This window comes from Ranitomeya imitator, chromosome 8 (genome assembly GCF_032444005.1).
Source record: "Ranitomeya imitator isolate aRanImi1 chromosome 8, aRanImi1.pri, whole genome shotgun sequence".
NCBI lineage: Eukaryota > Metazoa > Chordata > Amphibia > Anura > Dendrobatidae > Ranitomeya > Ranitomeya imitator.
Window position 1 is genome coordinate 190304597 of NC_091289.1, and position 14271 is coordinate 190318867.

General features: G+C 50.2%; 1 protein-coding gene across 2 annotated transcripts in view; it reads right to left on the reverse strand.

The window, feature by feature from the left end:
- GNG12 (G protein subunit gamma 12) overlaps positions 1-14271 on the reverse strand; it is a 78193-nt gene that overhangs the window by 33433 nt on the left and 30489 nt on the right. For both annotated transcript variants that reach the window (XM_069738236.1, XM_069738237.1), the window contains exon 2: positions 9685-9739. The gene's annotated coding sequence lies outside the window, so the exon portion shown is untranslated. The remainder of the gene's footprint in view (positions 1-9684; positions 9740-14271) is intronic.

Sequence of the window (14271 nt, forward strand, 5' to 3'; positions counted from 1 at the left end):
ACACACCGCCCCACATACACACACTACTCGTACGCACTCACACCACCACTCATACTCACACCGCTACACACACACCCACTCATACTGCACCATACACACACCGCCACAACCCACCGCGACACACACCACCACTCATACTCACACACCGCCGATAATCACCCCAAGATAGCTGTTCATCTGTGTCACCCGTGAGAACTCTGGGCAGATACACGCCAGCATCACGTCTCTCTCCCGTCCTCGTAATTTGCAACAATGTGTCAGTGCAGGTAAATGTCTGAAGTGCAGAGGATAGCCCCGACTACACACAAGTGCAGCAAACCCTCAGCTCCAGGGGGATCAGTCTGTAGCCCCTTAAGGACACAGTCAGTGGTCACACTTGTGATCTTTTTGTGTCCTCCCTTCCAAGCACCAGGACTTTTAATCCTGGTATTCCCATTTCATAAAGTGATGGTATATGGCGACTTTATGTACAGGATTGGTCGCCATCCCCACACCCATCGTAACAGGGGTCACAGCACGGACGTGGCTGCATCGCTCCCAACATAGTGGTGCTCAGACCACCCCCCACTGTGCGGGAGAGGGGGCAGCTGCAGTTCCCAGAAGGTGGCACAGCAGCCCCAATATTCTCAGGATCTACGGCAGCCCCCTCCGATCAAAACACTGGCATATCCCCTGCAACCCGCCAATACTAAGGCTGAAGACGACGCGATACATCAAACAGCTGGATGTTTGCTACAGTTGCATGCCTCCATTCACTGACCGCAAGCTATACAATCTTCAGTGGCGAGAAGCTAAAACAAAAAGTAAATCTGACAGGTCCAAAAACTTATCCTTGTCTTAGACGCCTCCTTAAAGGGTTATTCCAATCTTCATAAACACACATTGTTGTTTATAACGGTTTTACTATTTGAAGAACAGATGCACATTTTACTAACACTTGTTTACAGCGTGTTGCCTAGGAGACCGACCACTGCTGCGTAGCTTGTAAGCACCGTACTGATTGGTAGGTAATAGCGCGCTACAGAAATCCTGCCAACTGCAAATCGCTGCTTACAAGATCAATGGAGATAAAGCTTGCAAGCACAGCGCATGTTCTGCTGGCTAGCAGCAGTGGTCGGTCTCCATGGCAACGAGCTGTAAATAAAAAGCATTACTATCTCAAAAAAGCTGAAAACTTTAACAAGCAGTAAGACTGCTTGTATTTACCAGCTTTATCCAACAAAATCCATCTGTAAAGATGGGAATGACCCCTTGAAAGTTCAGTGAAGTCCGCGGTGTCTCGGCTCAGACAGGAGATGACCTGAGAACGCACAAAGTCTTGGAACTTGCAAACCTATAAAACATCTGAGATGGTGGAGAGGAAAAACTAATAGATCTTGTAGAATTTCACACGTCCGTTAAAACAAACGCAAGACCAGTTGGTGAGCGCGTTCCATCAGACACGGTGGTCACAACCCAGCGCTTCCCCTAATTTATAGGCGAGGACCTGCAGTGGGGCAGTAAGCCGCTGTGACCATTGCCCCGGACACTATAGCTTGGGGTCAGACATGGGGACACATTAGGGAAAATTTTCCATTGTCTTTCAATTCTTAACAATAAGATCTCTGTTGATTCAGCGAACTGAACCAAATATCAGAATTCAGCAAAGATCTCCTGCAGACACAAGAATTACTGGAATTCAGCATTTCTTGAACAGTTCAAGAAAGATTTATATATCTGGATAAAAAAAAACCCTGAACAGATAAATTAATTATTTCCAGCTTAACTTGCAAAACTCAAAAAGTGACGGCAGGTCATGTGACCAATTACCGGATTTCATAGTTCAGGAGATGCCATGACAATAAGTTGAAAACTTTCAGAGCCACAAAAGCAAAGAACAGGACAAGGTCTCCACCTAGTGGACAAAATATAGAATGCAGCCTTCATGGAGTAAACACAATGGTGACATGATATAAGCCTCCTGCAGGGGGAGCCACAGAGCTGGAAAAACAAAGGAAACCTCCATCACTTGCAGTAACCGCAGTGAACACAGACCCGTCATCACCCCTGAATGCTGCCGCTGAGGTAAGGTCTAGACGAGGCTTACCTGGAGGCCGGCAATTACCTGCAAATGTGGGAAAACAGCAAGGGTCATAGAGCAGATCTGCGGTGATCGGCACATGCACAGAATCAGTCGCCGTAAGTAATCACACAGACTGAAGGCAGCAAAACCACGAAGGAAGAAAAGCTTCTAGGTCATTGACCTGATGCATCACAGAAGACGGCCGCACTAAGTGCAGCTCAGAGCTGTCCACGGTCCATGCAGAACACTGAAGTTGCCATGATGGGTAATGTGCCCAGAATCTGGAATAAATCGGCCACAGTAAGCCCCCGACCATCACACCTTCCCTCCATACGTCACGGTGGGCATCACACATGGAGAAAAATCTCATCACCTTTTCAGCGTCTCACACAGACATGGAGGTCGGTACCAATAATCTCATTTTTACTCATGAGACCAGAGTACAGATTTCCACTGATCTAATGGTCGCTCCTTGTGTTGCTCGGTCCAGACACATCTCTTCTTTGTGACAATTCGATCATATAGGCCGCTTATCACAGTTTCCACTAGACAGATGATGCACAGATGTGTCTACTACTTGATGTCTGTGCATCGTTTATGAGGGACGTTATCTGAGGTGACAACAGTTTGTGGTTCCTGGGGCCGGTAAATCTGATGAACTTATCCTCTGCAGCAGAGGCCATTATTAGTCTTCCTTTCCTGGGACACTCCTCATAAGAGCCAGTTTAATCATAGCAATTAATGGTTTTGACGACTGCACTTGAGGATAGACCTTCAAGGTTCTAGTAACTTTCCAGAATGACTGACCTTCATTTCTTACAGTAATGATGGACTGTGGTTTCTCTTTACTTAGTTGCCTGCTTCTTGCCATATTCTGGCTTAGGACAGATGTAGAATAGGCTCAGCAATGCTTGGAGCTGTGTAGCAAAACTGCCGCTGCAAAACCCAACTGCTGGCCGTAAATACTACCTGAAGGCCGGTGATTCTACAAATGACGTCTGGACGAAGGCGGCTTGTTCATTGGATGCCATTCCAGGTGACAACCTGAAGAAGCTGCCGAGAAAATGCCAAAGGGGGCAAAAAGTAAAGCGGCCATCTTCAGACTGAATCAACAATGTGCACATTGCAAAAAGGAAAACAGCTGCATGAACCGAGATGTTACTGTATATATAAGTTGTGCAGTGATTTATCCTTGGTATGGACGCCATGTATACTTCTGCCACTGAGAAACTACAAGTGCCAGCATTACATCACAAACATAAGGCTTCGGCTGCAGCTGTAAGGTAACTATTCCTGAGACATAAATCCTGCTGCTCTAAATTGCAGAGTAATACAGGTGGATGGGCCCCCAGGGCGTCACGGTCACGACAAGGAAATCACAAAAAAATCCACTTCTGAATTTGTGACTTGTACGGTGCGGTGCAACCTCCAGGATCGCACCGCCATGTAACCGCAGCATACAGCGATCTGTGCCGCCCCAGCCTCATGGGGTCCATTACACCACCTGTAGGGGTGTCACTCCGCTGTCATGAATCCCATGACTTTTCCTCCTGTGTCACGTCCTCCTGCACGGAGGCACATAAGTCCCTGCAGGGACAGACGCTCTGCTGCGCACAGCAGAGCAGGGACTCACCAGTTTTATGCTGGGTTAATGCAGATTTAAAAGGGAAAATCCACCATGTGAATCCACGGGATCATGAAGCGATATTGCGGCCCCGCAGAGGTTTCCGGCTGTCGTATTACAGCTTGGGATTGTGCAGTGCCGCGATGTCGTCCTGCACCCAGAGGTAATGACACGTCAGCGAGCAGAGGCAATGTGTGCGGGGATCCACAGCTCGGACACAGCTGGGACTGGAGGGAATCCAGTTTAACCCTTAAATCTGGAGTCAATAGCAACTGCAGCATCTGGATGGTTAATGGGGCACAGGGTCACCCAAATCCGCAGCGTGAGTGCACCAATGGGTTGTCATGGCAACTGGGTGCCTAACAAAGCCCCCGAAACCCGTCCCGGTGAGCCATGATGTCAAGAGTATAAAGCCATGGCATAAAAGGGGTGGTCAAATATTATATATATATATATATATATATATATATATATATATATATATATATATATATATATATATATATATATACACACATTTTTTTATTTTTTATTATTTAAAACATGTATTTGAAGCTAAAATAATTTTGCCAAATCGGTTTAGTTAAATATTTTGGTCTGTGGATAAAAGGCAGCGTAGAGGAGCTCGGAGAAAAAAAAAAGTTAGAGAATCCCTGTGAGACTGTCATAGCGAGCTCACTGACTGATTCTCACATTACTCGCTCTACAGCCAGCAATACACTGAGCAACACAGAGGTGAGAAAGAAAACGATGAAAAATGTTTAATGAAACTCAATTGTAAAAATGATTTTTACCCCAAAATATAGGAATTTAAGAAAAAAAATTGTTCCCAAAGGACAAAGGAAGACCAGCACCCGACTGCTTCTCAATTCATCAATGATGCATTTCTCGGGTTGGGGGAGAATCTGCGGCAGACGCTTCTCACCCCACAGATCCTTCTACAACGGTCATAACCAGAACATCCACCGGGTGGCAGCGCGTCCAATGTTATGTGGCTGCAATGTAGAGGCATCCAGTCTGCACCATCCAGCAGTGCAGACCGGGCCACATGTCCGAGGGTAAAAACTACTACACGAGGAAGGTCAGACGATCTGTGAGTGAGCCCTACAGAGAGGGACACATCAGCCTGCACTGCCCTCTAGTGGTCCAGGTGATGCATGACTGCACGGATGAAGAAGGAATCTGCTCCGATTACCATCACTCACTTCCTCCCACTCCTGGATGGAAAGTCTGCCTAGACAAGAGGCCACGCTGCCCATTTCTTTATGTCCTCAGACCTAGGCAGGATCGGGTCTCGGTGCTGCAATAATACAAAGCCTCACAGACTGCAAATCCAAGCATCGTCCTATTATCATGTCTGGAGCAACCCAAGGGGGCACTGCTGTGGATGGAGGGGTCTGTTCAAAACGTTTGTCTATCCTGCAACTCGCATACGGTTGTATGACTCCCAGGAGACCCTCCTACATCACCGCCCCCCCACAAGCCCCAATATGAGGAAGGTACAGACCGGCACAGGTGTATCTGATCCCAGGAGACCCTCCTACATCACCGTCCCCCCACAAGCCCCAATATGAGGGAGGTACAGACCGGCACAGGTGTATATGATCCCAGGAGACCCTCCAACATCACCGTCCCCCCACAAGCCCCAATATGAGGGAGGTACAGACCGGCACAGGTGTATATGATCCCAGGAGACCCTCCTACATCACCGTCCCCCACAAGCCCCAATATGAGGGAGGTACAGACCGGCACAGGTGTATATGATCCCAGGAGACCCTCCTACATCACCGCCCCCCCACAAGCCCCAATATGAGGAAGGTACAGACCGGCACAGGTGTATATGATCCCAGGAGATTCTCCTACATCACCGTCCCCCCACAAGCCCCAATATGAGGAAGGTACAGACCGGCACAGGTGTATATGATCCCAGGAGACCCTCCTACATCACCGTCCCCCCACAAGCCCCAATATGAGGAAGGTACAGACCGGCACAGGTGTATATGATCCCAGGAGACCCTCCTACATCACCGTCCCCCACAAGCCCCAATATGAGGAAGGTACAGACCGGCACAGGTGTATATGATCCCAGGAGACCCTCCAACATCACCGTCCCCCCACAAGCCCCAATATGAGGAAGGTACAGACCGGCACAGGTGTATATGATCCCAGGAGATTCTCCTACATCACCGTCCCCCCACAAGCCCCAATATGAGGAAGGTACAGACCAGCACAGGTGTATATGATCCCAGGAGATTCTCCTATATCACCGCCCCCCACAAGCCCCAATATGAGGGAGGTACAGACCGGCACAGGTGTATATGATCCCAGGAGACCCTCCAACATCACCGTCCCCCCACAAGCCCCAATATGAGGAAGGTACAGACCGGCACATGTGTATATGATCCCAGGAGACCCTCCTATATCACCGCCCCCCCACAAGCCCCAATATGAGGGAGGTACAGACCGGCACAGGTGTATATGATCCCAGGAGACCCTCCTACATCACCGTCCCCCACAAGCCCCAATATGAGGGAGGTACAGACCGGCACAGGTGTATATGATCCCAGGAGACCCTCCTACATCACCGTCCCCCCACAAGCCCCAATATGAGGAAGGTACAGACCAGCACAGGTGTATATGATCCCAGGAGACCCTCCTACATCACCGTCCCCCACAAGCCCCAATATGAGGAAGGTACAGACCGGCACAGGTGTATATGATCCCAGGAGACCCTCCTACATCACCGTCCCCCACAAGCCCCAATATGAGGAAGGTACAGACCGGCACAGGTGTATATGATCCCAGGAGACCCTCCTACATCACCGCCCCCCCACAAGCCCCAATATGAGGGAGGTACAGACCGGCACAGGTGTATATGATCCCAGGAGACCCTCCTACATCACCGTCCCCCACAAGCCCCAATATGACGAAGGTACAGACCGGCACAGGTGTATATGATCCCAGGAGATTCTCCTATATCACCGCCCCCCACAAGCCCCAATATGAGGGAGGTACAGACCAGCACAGGTGTATATGATCCCAGGAGACCCTCCTACATCACCGTCCCCCACAAGCCCCAATATGAGGAAGGTACAGACCGGCACAGGTGTATATGATCCCAGGAGACCCTCCTACATCACCGTCCCCCACAAGCCCCAATATGAGGAAGGTACAGACCGGCACAGGTGTATATGATCCCAGGAGATTCTCCTACATCACCGTCCCCCCACAAGCCCCAATATGAGGAAGGTACAGACCGGCACAGGTGTATATGATCCCAGGAGATTCTCCTATATCACCGCCCCCCACAAGCCCCAATATGAGGGAGGTACAGACCGGCACAGGTGTATATGATCCCAGGAGACCCTCCAACATCACCGTCCCCCCACAAGCCCCAATATGAGGAAGGTACAGACCGGCACATGTGTATATGATCCCAGGAGACCCTCCTATATCACCGCCCCCCCACAAGCCCCAATATGAGGGAGGTACAGACCGGCACAGGTGTATATGATCCCAGGAGACCCTCCTACATCACCGTCCCCCACAAGCCCCAATATGAGGGAGGTACAGACCGGCACAGGTGTATATGATCCCAGGAGACCCTCCTACATCACCGTCCCCCCACAAGCCCCAATATGAGGAAGGTACAGACCAGCACAGGTGTATATGATCCCAGGAGACCCTCCTACATCACCGTCCCCCACAAGCCCCAATATGAGGAAGGTACAGACCGGCACAGGTGTATATGATCCCAGGAGACCCTCCTACATCACCGTCCCCCACAAGCCCCAATATGAGGAAGGTACAGACCGGCACAGGTGTATATGATCCCAGGAGACCCTCCTACATCACCGCCCCCCCACAAGCCCCAATATGAGGGAGGTACAGACCGGCACAGGTGTATATGATCCCAGGAGACCCTCCTACATCACCGTCCCCCACAAGCCCCAATATGACGAAGGTACAGACCGGCACAGGTGTATATGATCCCAGGAGATTCTCCTATATCACCGCCCCCCACAAGCCCCAATATGAGGGAGGTACAGACCAGCACAGGTGTATATGATCCCAGGAGACCCTCCTACATCACCGTCCCCCACAAGCCCCAATATGAGGAAGGTACAGACCGGCACAGGTGTATATGATCCCAGGAGACCCTCCTACATCACCGCCCCCCACAAGCCCCAATATGAGGGAGGTACAGACCAACACAGGTGTATATGATCCCAGGAGACCCTCCTACATCACCGTCCCCTACAAGCCCCAATATGAGGAAGGTACAGACCAGCACAGGTGTATATGATCCCAGGAGACCCTCCTATATCACCGCCCCCCCACAAGCCCCAATATGAGGAAGGTACAGACCGGCACATGTGTATATGATCCCAGGAGACCCTCCTACATCACCGTCCCCCACAAGCCCCAATATGAGGAAGGTACAGACCGGCACATGTGTATATGATCCCAGGAGACCCTCCTACATCACCGTCCCCCACAAGTCCCAATATGAGGGAGGTACAGACCGGCACAGGTGTATATGATCCCAGGAGACCCTCCTACATCACCGCCCCCCACAAGCCCCAATATGAGGAAGGTACAGACCGGCACATGTGTATATGATCCCAGGAGACCCTCCTACATCACCGTCCCCCACAAGCCCCAATATGAGGGAGGTACAGACCGGCACAGGTGTATATGATCCCAGGAGACCCTCCTACATCACCACCCCCCCACAAGCCCCAATATGAGGAAGGTACAGACCGGCACAGGTGTATATGATCCCAGGAGACCCTCCTACATCACCGCCCCCCCACAAGCCCCAATATGAGGGAGGTACAGACCGGCACAGGTGTATATGATCCCAGGAGACCCTCCTACATCACCGCCCCCCACAAGCCCCAATATGAGGAAGGTACAGACCGGCACATGTGTATATGATCCCAGGAGACCCTCCTACATCACCGTCCCCCACAAGTCCCAATATGAGGAAGGTACAGACTGGCACAGGTGTATATGATCCCAGGAGACCCTCCTACATCACAGCCCCCCACAAGCCCCAATATGAGGAAGGTACAGACCGGCACAGGTGTATCTGATCCCAGGAGATTCTCCTATATCACCGCCCCCCACAAGCCCCAATATGAGGGAGGTACAGACCGGCACAGGTGTATCTGATCCCAGGAGACCCTCCTACATCACCGTCCCCCACAAGCCCCAATATGAGGAAGGTACAGACCAGCACAGGTGTATATGATCCCAGGAGACCCTCCTACATCACCGTCCCCCACAAGCCCCAATATGAGGGAGGTACAGACCGGCACAGGTGTATATGATCCCAGGAGACCCTCCAACATCACCGTCCCCCACAAGTCCCAATATGAGGGAGGTACAGACCGGCACAAGTGTATATGATCCCAGGAGACCCTCCTACATCACCGCCCCCCCACAAGCCCCAATATGAGGGAGGTACAGACCGGCACAGGTGTATATGATCCCAGGAGACCCTCCAACATCACCGTCCCCCACAAGTCCCAATATGAGGGAGGTACAGACCGGCACAGGTGTATCTGATCCCAGGAGACCCTCCTACATCACCGTCCCCCACAAGCCCCAATATGAGGGAGGTACAGACCGGCACAGGTGTATCTGATCCCAGGAGACCCTCCTACATCACCGCCCCCCACAAGCCCCAATATGAGGGAGGTACAGACCGGCACAAGTGTATATGATCCCAGGAGACCCTCCCTACATCACCGTCCCCCCACAAGCCCCAATATGAGGGAGGTACAGACCGGCACAGGTGTATATGACAAAGTGGCCTCTTGTGGCGCTCGCACACAGCCGCCATTACTGAGGCAGTATGATTTCTCCTAAACTAAGGAAAGCCATCTGATCCAAAATTACAAAAAGTTCTATAAGAATAGAAGAAATAAGCGGAGGACAACGGAGCGGTGGTCGTAGGGTCAGTAAGTAATCGCTGATGATTGGGACTCACCTCGGAGGGAGACAGCCGCTCGTACCCGACTGACGCCTCTTCTCTTCCTGGAAATCTGCAGAAGAACAACACAAGGATGTTAATGGCGGCTCTGGTGGAAGTCTGGAGGAACATGAAAAGCCGGCGAAGTCGGTCACCAAGCGCAATGTATGGCTACATCGGAAGCGTCGGAGAAGGGCTCAGTGCAAGCACCAGAAACTGCCACTGCTGTGCAACCACAACTCCCAACATAAGTGAATGCTAGGGGGATGTTATTTAACAACAGCTGGAGTGCGAAGGTCGCCGATTCTTGGCTTACTCTCACTCACAGCCTGCCTTCACCACTAGGGGGCCCAACACAAGATTCCAGCCGCCTGCTGTCACCACTAGGGGGCCCAATACAAGATTCCAGCCACCTGCTGTCACCACTAGGGGGCCCAACACAAGATTCCAGCCACCTGCTGTCACCACTAGGGGGCCCAACACAAGATTCCAGCCGCCTGCTGTCATCACTAGGGGGCCCAACACAAGATTCCAGCAGGCCTGCTGTCACCACTAGGGGGCCCAACACAAGATTCCAGCCGCCTGCTGTCACCACTAGGGGGCCCAACACAAGATTCCAGCCGCCTGCTGTCACCACTAGGGGGCCCAACACAAGATTCCAGCAACCTGCTGTCACCACAAGGGGGCCCCAACACAAGATTCCAGCAACCTGCTGTCACCACAAGGGGGCCCCAACACAAGATTCCAGCCGCCCGCTGTCACCACTAGGGGGCCCCAACACAAGATTCCAGCCGCCTGCTGTCACCACTAGGGGGCCCAACACAAGATTCCAGCCGCCCGCTATCACCACTAGGGGGCCCAACACAAGATTCCAGCCGCCCGCTATCACCACTAGGGGGCCCAACACAAGATTCCAGCAACCTGCTGTCACCACTAGGGGGCCCAACACAAGATTCCAGCAACCTGCTGTCACCACAAGGGGGCCCCAACACAAGATTCCAGCCGCCTGCTGTCACCACTAGTGGGCCCCAACACAAGATTCCAGCTGCCTGCTGTCACCACTAGTGGGCCCCAACACAAGATTCCAGCCGCCCGCTGTCACCACTAGGGGGCCCAACACAAGATTCCAGCCGCCCGCTGTCACCACTAGGGGGCCCAACACAAGATTCCAGCCGCCCGCTGTCACCACTAGGGGGCCCAACACAAGATTCCAGCCGCCCGCTGTCACCACTAGGGGGCCCCAACACAAGATTCCAGCCGCCTGCTATCACCACTAGGGGGCCCAACACAAGATTCCAGCCGCCTGCTGTCACCACTAGGGGGCCCAACACAAGATTCCAGCAACCTGCTGTCACCACAAGGGGGCCACAACACAAGATTCCAGCCGCCTGCTGTCACCACTAGAGGGCAGTGTTGCTGTAACTCCAGGAGATGAGATCCATGTCACTGCTGTATACAGGTCGCCTCCTAGTGGTGAAAATTGGCAGCAGCACATTTTAGAAGTGCCTGTAATAGGAAATAGTGTTGAGCCTTGTCAAAAAGGACAGTTCACTTTAAGATGACCCATGACTTGCTCATTTCTGCAGAGGGGCAGGTTTGTTTTATGATGTTTGCTCACATTTCATACCATGAACTCGGATTTCCATAAAGATCTTTGTATTCACAAGCTAACTGTACAATGATGCCGAAGATTTGCATTCACGAGGAAGCGAGCGATAGCGGAGGAGTACAACGGGGACATTGTGTGCACGCCACAGTCACAAAGAATAGAGACCGATCCAACCGCTCACTGGATACATATGCAATCATGAAATTTAAGATACAGCGCCTTGAAAAAGTATTCACACCCCAGGAACTTTTCCAAATGTTTTCACATTACACCTGCAGACATAAATGTATTTTATTGGAATTTTATGTGATACCAACACTAAGCACCAAGTATTTGTGAAGTGTAAAAAAATGATAAAGAGGGTTTTCTATTTATTTTACTAATACAAATCTTAAAATGGTGATGTGCATTTGTATTCAGCCCCCTGTAGTCTGATACCCCACAATACAATCCTGAGCGACCAACGCCTCCAGAAGTCACATAATTAGTACACTGTGTTCACCTGGGTGTAATCTCTTCTCAGTATAACTACAGCTGTTCTGTGCAGACCTCAATGATCCCTGATGTTCTCAGGTAAACCAAACAGCATCATGAAAACCAAGGAGCCCACCAGACAGTTCAGGGATAAAGTTGTGGAGAAGAGGAAAGCAGGGCTGGGTTATAAAAAATAGCCCAAGCTCTGAACATCTCACCTCAGCACTGTGTAATGCAGCATCCAAAAATGGAAGGAGTGTGGCACAAATGCAAACCTACCAAGACATGGCCGTCCACCAAAACTGACATCCCAAGCAAGAAGAGCACTAATAAGAGAAGCAGCCAAGAGGCCCAAGGTCAATGAGGAGCTGCAGAGATCCACAGCTCAGGTGGGAGAATCTGTCCACAGCACATTAGCCCTATGCTCCACAAATCTGGCCTTTATGGAAGAGTGACAAGAAGAAGCCATTTTTTAAAGCAAAACATAAGAGGTATTTATGAGCTTATATACTCGTACCTCAAGATTTTTTGAGCATGCTCGGGGGTCCTCGAGTATTTTTTAGTGCTCTGAGTTTTAGTTTTTCTTGCCGCAGCTGAATGATTTACATCTCTTAGCCAGCTTGATTACATGTGGGGATTCCCTAGCAACCAGGCAACCCCCACATTTATTTATGCTGGCTAAGAGATGTAAATCATTCAGCTGCGGCAACAAACTCCGAGCACTAAAAAATACTCGGAGGACCCCGAGCGTGCTCGGTAAATCTCGAGTGACGAGTATATTCGCTCATCACTAATAAGAAGTCCTGTTTGCAGTTTGCAAAAAGCCATGTAGGGGACACAGTAAGCATATGAAAGAAGGGGTTCTGCTCAGGTGAGACCATAGGAGAACTTCTTGGGCTAAATACAGAACGCTATGTGTGTCAGAAAACTAACGCAAACACCATCCCCACCATCACACATGGTGGTGGCAGTGTCATGCTGTTGGGGGAGGGGGGGGAAGCTGGCCAGAGTTGATGGATGCAGTTAAAGCACATTTTATTTTTCCGTCAATGGCGCAATTCCACAGCTTGGTTTTTTTTTTTGCATGGCGAGCTGTAGGTTTTTTTTTTTTTTTTTAATTCCTTTTCTTGGGTGGCTACAAGATTTTGATCACTTTTTATTGCAATTTCTAAGGTAAGTATGGTGACCAAAAATAAAATATTGCTCACAATAATGATTTTTCACATTATGGCGTTTGCTGTTCATTTTACATTTTGATAGATGAGACTTTTATGTACTCGGCGATGCTGAAAATATCATTATTATTATGAGAAAGAGTGAGAAGAAGGGTGAGGAGTCGAAATTTTATATTTTGTTTCATATTTTTTGTCCCATTAGGAAACTTAAACCTGCAGCTGCCATAATAACCCCCCACCCCATGATGACATTACAGGACGCAGAAGTGAACTGGTGATTGATAGCGGCATTTAAATGGTTAAGGAGCGCAGCTCAGGAGATAGGTGCGGGTGGTGGTGACTGACAGATAAAGTGGGCAATATGTCACTACTGCAGATTGGTAGGAACGACCCACCGGCCATCTGATGCCCACCACTAGAACATCAAGCTAGGAGATCCCGGCGGGACACTGGGGCATTTTGCAGGAGCATCAGAGGTTTGAAAACGTGAAGATTTTTTTCTTATTTTTTATCACTAGTAGACAACTGCAAATTTTGCTGTAGCAATGTATCGTGGTAACCTGCACAAGGCCCCAGGACCCCGCGGCAGCAGCGCATTGATGGTTCTCCGCCTTGTTGCGATAACTGGAAATGAGACGTCCGTCCGCTTCTTCCCCTGGAGAACAGGAGGCTTCATCTAACCGACCATAGAGGCAAAGAGGAATGATCTCGGAGCGACCATCACCCGGCTCAGAAGAGCCTCACATTTACCAAAAAACATCCTACAGTCGAGACTAAAATCACCGCCACCTGGCGCTGCGTAGCTTCAGGTCTGACGTTTGCTATAAAGGCAATGTAAAAGGATCAGTATTCCCAGATCAGCATGTCCTTATCACAGCTGGTCCATCAGCTGGAACCATGAAGAGAGCGGAGAACATGCGGGAGACTGATCCAATGAGCAGGAAACATTCATCACATTCACTAGATTACAAGATATTCACACGGTGCAGAGGTCATCCTGGCGGGAGGCTTCATACACAAGGTAGGGCAATTATAAGACTTGGATCCTGCATTTTCCTCCTCTGCCTTCTCCATCTCCAGTTCTCTGAGCGAGTGGATGGAGACGAGCCGCTATCATGTCTCCCATACACAGCACACACAGACATGAGAGATTCCTGCTTTCCTTTTTCTATATAACAAGTTTATAATCAGCAGCATGGAGAAAACTATACTGCTGTACTCAGCAGTGTAACTGTGAATACACTTAGAAAGCAGTAGCATGGAGGACATTACATAGCAGTACTGAGCAGTGTGGCTGTGAACCCAGCTTTGGAGCAAGATAAACACTTAACAGTAAGCAGCAGCATG